This window comes from Manacus vitellinus, unplaced genomic scaffold, assembly GCF_001715985.3.
Source record: "Manacus vitellinus isolate BGI_N305 unplaced genomic scaffold, ASM171598v3 scaffold_0_pilon, whole genome shotgun sequence".
In the NCBI taxonomy this organism is placed as follows: Eukaryota; Metazoa; Chordata; class Aves; order Passeriformes; family Pipridae; genus Manacus; species Manacus vitellinus.
Window position 1 is genome coordinate 42,810,686 of NW_021938789.1, and position 5,514 is coordinate 42,816,199.

At 42.8% G+C, this 5,514-nt stretch overlaps 1 protein-coding gene across 4 annotated transcripts in view; it reads right to left on the bottom strand.

Annotated features, from left to right (window-relative positions):
* SGMS2 (sphingomyelin synthase 2) overlaps positions 1-4,115 on the bottom strand; it is a 41,948-nt gene extending 37,833 nt beyond the window's left edge. For 3 of the 4 annotated variants that reach the window (XR_001920622.2, XM_018072371.2, XM_018072395.2), the window contains exon 1: positions 3,430-3,576. The gene's annotated coding sequence lies outside the window, so the exon portion shown is untranslated. Of the gene's footprint in view, positions 1-3,429; positions 3,577-4,053 lie in introns of those variants that run through there. The other variant, XM_018072388.2, reaches the window with a different exon arrangement.
* Between the last annotated feature and the right edge of the window lie 1,399 nt (positions 4,116-5,514).

The window sequence follows — 5,514 nt, forward strand, 5'->3', positions numbered from 1 at the left end:
CAGCCAGGCCAGAGCCCAGCGCCGCCGCAGGGACGGGCTTCCCGGCTTGGCCGGGGGATTTGATTCCCCGAACTCGGGGCTCACATGACGGATGACTGTCGTCGGAACCCCCTGCTTCTCACGGGTTTCGCCCTCGTCTGTGGACTTGGCTTTCCTCTGGGTTTTGTTTGGATTTTTTTGCGAGTGTCTTTTTTATTGTTTGTTTTTTTTGGAGCATTTTTGGGGGGGAGGGGGAGGATTGGAGGAGTATTTTTCTCCCCTCCTTTTCTGTTTTCAAAAGAGTTCCCCCATCATTACGTAGCAGCCAGATTTTGTTGGGAGTATTTCCAGTGTAACAAACACGTGATTGGCGGGGGAAGGGAGGAAGGGAGGGGGAAGAGGGTGTCAACTCATCTGCACTGAAACTCGCTGTGGCCGATACACACCTGCCCTGCCGTGCAGTGACCCGGCTGCAGCGCCGAGCGGGCGCACGGCAGAGCGGCGGCCCGGTACGCAGCCCTGGATTCGAGGAAAGCACCTGACCCTCTGTTCGTCACACCCCTGGAAAGCCCCCTTCACCCAGCTATTGGCTATTCTGCTTGGGTTGCTCGCACTTTGTTTTTTTCCACAAAAGCCTGGGGGAAGGGGGAATCTGCTTTATTCCAGCACAGGGTGGAAAAATTTTCTGCACTCTCAGAGTTCTGTGGGACAGGGAAACTACCCTGATCCAAACAGCAACAGGCAGAGCACTGGTACAGACAGGATGCCAGGATTTCTAAGTTTTATCTTCTGCAGGCTTAATGCAAACAGTCTGTTTTAACCAGATAAACAATTCAGCTAGGCTACTGCTGTTCCTGTTGCTAGGTAAATGCACAAACACACCTGTAGTGCTGAATCCAAGTCTGTTGGAACCTCACGGTGCTCTTTACTGCCACCGTGATCACCCACCACCACCCTCCAATTCTCATAGCTGGGTCCTTTAAAATGAAATCCAGAAAAGCCATAGGGGTACCATGGGCAGGGAAGGGTCCTTGCTTTCATCTGCTTACGAAAGCATTTACATATTGCGTACACTTAATCACATGCAAGCCCCTGTAGAATTGTGTCTCACTTCAAAATATTATACAGAGAAGATAAAACCTGAAAGAGTAACACTTCAAGAGCAGAAATAGTAGGAGAGTTAAAAAAAAAATCTACAGGCAAATATACATATAGGTATAGCAAAAGCTAAACAGAGGCCCCCCTATTTTTCTACATTAACAAAGCCATTTAAGGGAGCTTAAAAGGAAAGACTAGAAACTTTAGTGGCACTTTTCCAAATTATTTAGTTATAAAAGTAATCTGAAACACTGCCTTTACTTTAAATATTATTCCCACTGCATTTGAGCAAAAAAAAAAAAAAATAGCAGTACATGAGTTCACTCTGTTCAAGGCTACACTTCACACACCCAGCCTTTAAGCCTCATTGCAGATGACCTGTTGAAGAGTAGAACTTGGTCACAGAGCTCCTGTTGAGCTCAGAGGTGCATCTGTGAGGATCAGCTTGCAGGAGAGGGTCTTCAACTAATCTGCTAACTACTGTTTGCAAGTCCTGCAGAACAACAAACTTTTGAAAGCAAGTGACGTATTTGTGAAGTCACAAAACTTGTCAGGGGAATTAGCAGCACATCTCTTTTCCTTAAACTAGATTAACTTCACAAGAACGTTTTCAGACAGAAATTATAAGAGAGAACATAAGACTTGCAAAATGACAACTTATTTTATGAGGAAAAAAACCTCCTATGCATACATAATTCCATGGGGAGATTAACATACAAGCCACAATCCCCCTACCTCCCAGGGAGGCAGATGGGAGGGAGAGAGTACAGAAGTGAGTTTTGAGGGGGAAAAAAATTACTGTTCCTTTCAGTTGGAACAAACCCAGTATCTTTTTCATTACTGTTTACTTTTCCCCCCTTTCATGAGATCAGCAGGGATATTATTGGAAACAGTAATTCTATAAACGAACACAGCCAGCCTGTGCATTAAAATTCTGACTATCTCCAAAGAGACACCCAGGCAGTTCTCAAAAGCAGCTACCATCAGAATCCTGCTTAGTTCTACCATGGGAGAACTGAAGCTGCAAGATGGGGTTTGCTGGGGGGAGGAAACAAGAACCATATAGAAATTTCTAGTTCAAGCTGACTTTACAGTTTATGGACAGAATAAACAGTGGTACAAAAAAAAAAAAAGCCTACTTGTGTAGCCAAGCCATATCAGACATCTGTGCAGAAATGTGATAGGGAAAAACATGTACTTGTGCTCAGCCTGAGTAGTTTCAGAACTAATTAATTGTTCTGAAGTACACATGTTCTAAGGAGCTCACATGTATTTGTAGCCTTCATTGCAGCTGTTAAAGGCAGATGAAAACATATATAGGTATTTTGTACTTAAGTGTACCATACACACCCATAATTATAGTCCCTCATAATTCTTCCTTCCTTTTTCCCAAGTAGCATATAGATCAGAGCAATCCTGCAAACTATTTCTGTTCAGGTCTAACATATTCTGCACCCTGGTTCTCACAGCAGCTCTATTATATCTTCAAAGGTGCTAGTTGATACTCCTACCTTGAAACAGATGAAGTAACTCCAAAATGATTTATTATTCCCATCCAATTATGAAAGAATAAAACACACTGAAGCCCAATGTTGGTAGAATATTAAATCATAAGGAGATTTTTCATCAGCATACACTTGCTAAATATTTAACACCACCTAACAAAAAGAAATTCTACAATTTTGGAATTAAATGCATTTCAGCAATGACGTGAATTCTAGGTCTCCAGATTATTATTTCAATCATTCATTAGTTCTCTTTCTTCACCAAGGGTTTTAGAACAGGATCAAAAAAACTTACCTTGTAAAATCACAATTAATGTCACTATGTTTTGGCAACCGAACAAGTAGATGAAAAGATAAGCCACAAAAGAAATTGTAAGACGAGTTTTTCCATCACTACTTCATAAGCACCAGCTCCAAAGTACACAGTACTGCCCTACTACTGCCCCCTACTACTAAGGGCCTTAAGAAACACCTTTATAAGTCATCACAGCTAGCCCAAGCACTGATTCAGCTGCTCAGATAGCAAGCCTACTCCAACAAGCCAATAGAAGCTGAAACCAAGTAAGCATTTAAAAAAACCCAAACAAACACAAACACCAAAAGAAGCCTACTACTTCCTATAAAGCACGAAGCTGCCAAGAGAAGCACTGCCATACTAAGCACACAAACTTCTTTTAGCGTTACCACGTTGTATGAAGAACCTACGAGCAAAGAAACCTTAGTGAAGCTCACTTAGCTCAACCCAGCCCAGCCCAACCCAACCCAGCCCAGCCTAACCGAGCCCACCTCAATCCCCAGGAGGAAAAACTCCGAGAGCAAAGGCTGCCCCGCGGGCTGCCCGAGTTACCTGCGGCCTCCAGCGCTCCTGGCCCGACCCTGCTGCCCGACTGCCGAGGCACTACTGCCGCCCGCCCTTCCCAAGCTTTCAAAGGAGGCGGGAAGCAGCGCCAGGCCAATGGCAGCGGGAGCCGGCCCAGGGAGCCGCCCCGCAGGTGCCCGGTCGGGCTCGGGAGGGAGCGGGCGCAGCTGATCCCGCTGCCGCTCTGAGCGGCGTCCTGCTTGGCGCGGCCCGAGGCAGCTCCCGAGGGCAGAGCCTTCCTCCAGCCACTCTCTTCCCACTTAAGAGACTTACAAACCTGTGATTATTGTCTCCCGTTTGTCTAACCTTGGTGCTCTATACAGTTTACATTCCTCAAAAGTTGCTGTATTAGCTGTTTTCATAATCAGCAGCTAGGCAGAGATACTAAGTTTTTCAAACTATTTTTCCAAAGGCTTATGTAGTATTGAGAATGTCCCTGCATAGTGTCAGGAAAAAACAAAAAACAAAACAACCTGAAGCTTTGTGGAATTATACTCCCTGCTAAAGCTCATGAGAATACCGAATTTAGACTACAGAGATTTTTTTTGTTTTGTTTTAACAAAGCAGTAAGTTAAAACAAACTTTCTACTTTCCCCTCAATATTTCACTTACATAAGCAGAAAAAGCTGCATCACAGTTATCCTATTTTTTCCTTTAGATACTATTGTGAGATCATAGAATCATAGAATGGTTTGGGTTGGAAGGGAACCTTGAAGATCATCCAGTTCCGACCTCCCTGCTGTGGGCAGGGACACCTTCAAATAGAATGGGTTGCTCAGGCCCCATCCAACCTGGCCTTGAACACTTCCAGGAATGGGGCATCCACAACTGCCCTGGGCAACCTGTCAGTGCCTCACCACCCTCATAGTAAAGAATTTTTTCCTAATATAATTAGAAACAAGATGGGGTGGAGAGGGTCTGTTTGCTTGTTTGATTTTGGTAATTCTTTTAATATTCAAACTATCTGGAATCAGACACACTTCAGAAGCTGTGAAATAAGAGATCTGGTTCAGTTTCTTTAAACCAGTTTCTCTTATGAGTGAAGCCAAAAATTGATTTTCTATCTAAAAATATATGCATCCAGAATCACTGCCTCTGGCTTCAGAGCACTTTCTAGACACAACAACGGCACATGAATTAAATGCTTTTCTTGTATGAAACGAGGCTTCAGAAGAAATAGCAAGAGTACAGGTCCTTACTTGACAGAGGGTGTAGGGAGGAAACGGGAGATCGGGGAACAATAAAAATAAATTCTGGTTTACTGTCTCTATATGGAAGCAAAGTGATTCTAGGAAACTGCCTCAAGCAGAAGTACAGGAAATATTCTCAACCTTTTTAGGAAAAGAGGTAACATTTTTGGAAACAACTAGATGATCAGAAGAATGATGCCAGACAGCTAAAAAGGCTTATTAAGGCTTTTCTGTAACATCATAAGGATTTCTGGATATGACATTAAATGCATGAAAATTGAGAGAAGACTTCTGTGCTGTAACAATTGTCACAAAGTCAACTGACAGGTGAATTGGCCCATTTTCTTTGCTACTCAGCCTTATCTACTATATCTTCTCTTCATGCTCCTGAATAGTTTTCCTCTCTCACTTCTCTGATTCCATCTTTCCCACATAGCTTCCTTTTAATTTCTTGGCCTTAGGACTTTTCTGCAGCAGGCCTGTGTTCTGAAGCAGAATAGTTGGACTAAACCTGTGACTGCTAGACAATGTCCTCTTCAACAAAAAGTTTATAGGGCTTTTCCCCAGTAAAGCAAAACAAAGACTCCTAAATTTTAATAAAACTAGCAGTAGCTGAACAGGAGTTGCTAGATGATCTCTGCTTGTCTCTACTTGCCTCTGCTTTTTCTATGAAGCAGAATTTTATCTTATTCAGCTGGGAGAGGAGAAAAAAATAGAAGGAAAAGGAAGTAAGACTGGAACGCAAATGAGCAATACAAAACTGCTAAGATTTACCCCTCCTTATTGAAGTTTATGAGCAATATAATTTTTATCTCATTATCTTACATTTTAGGATTCTATTACTATGAAGACTTTTTTTTAGCAAAATTATTTTTAAACCTAA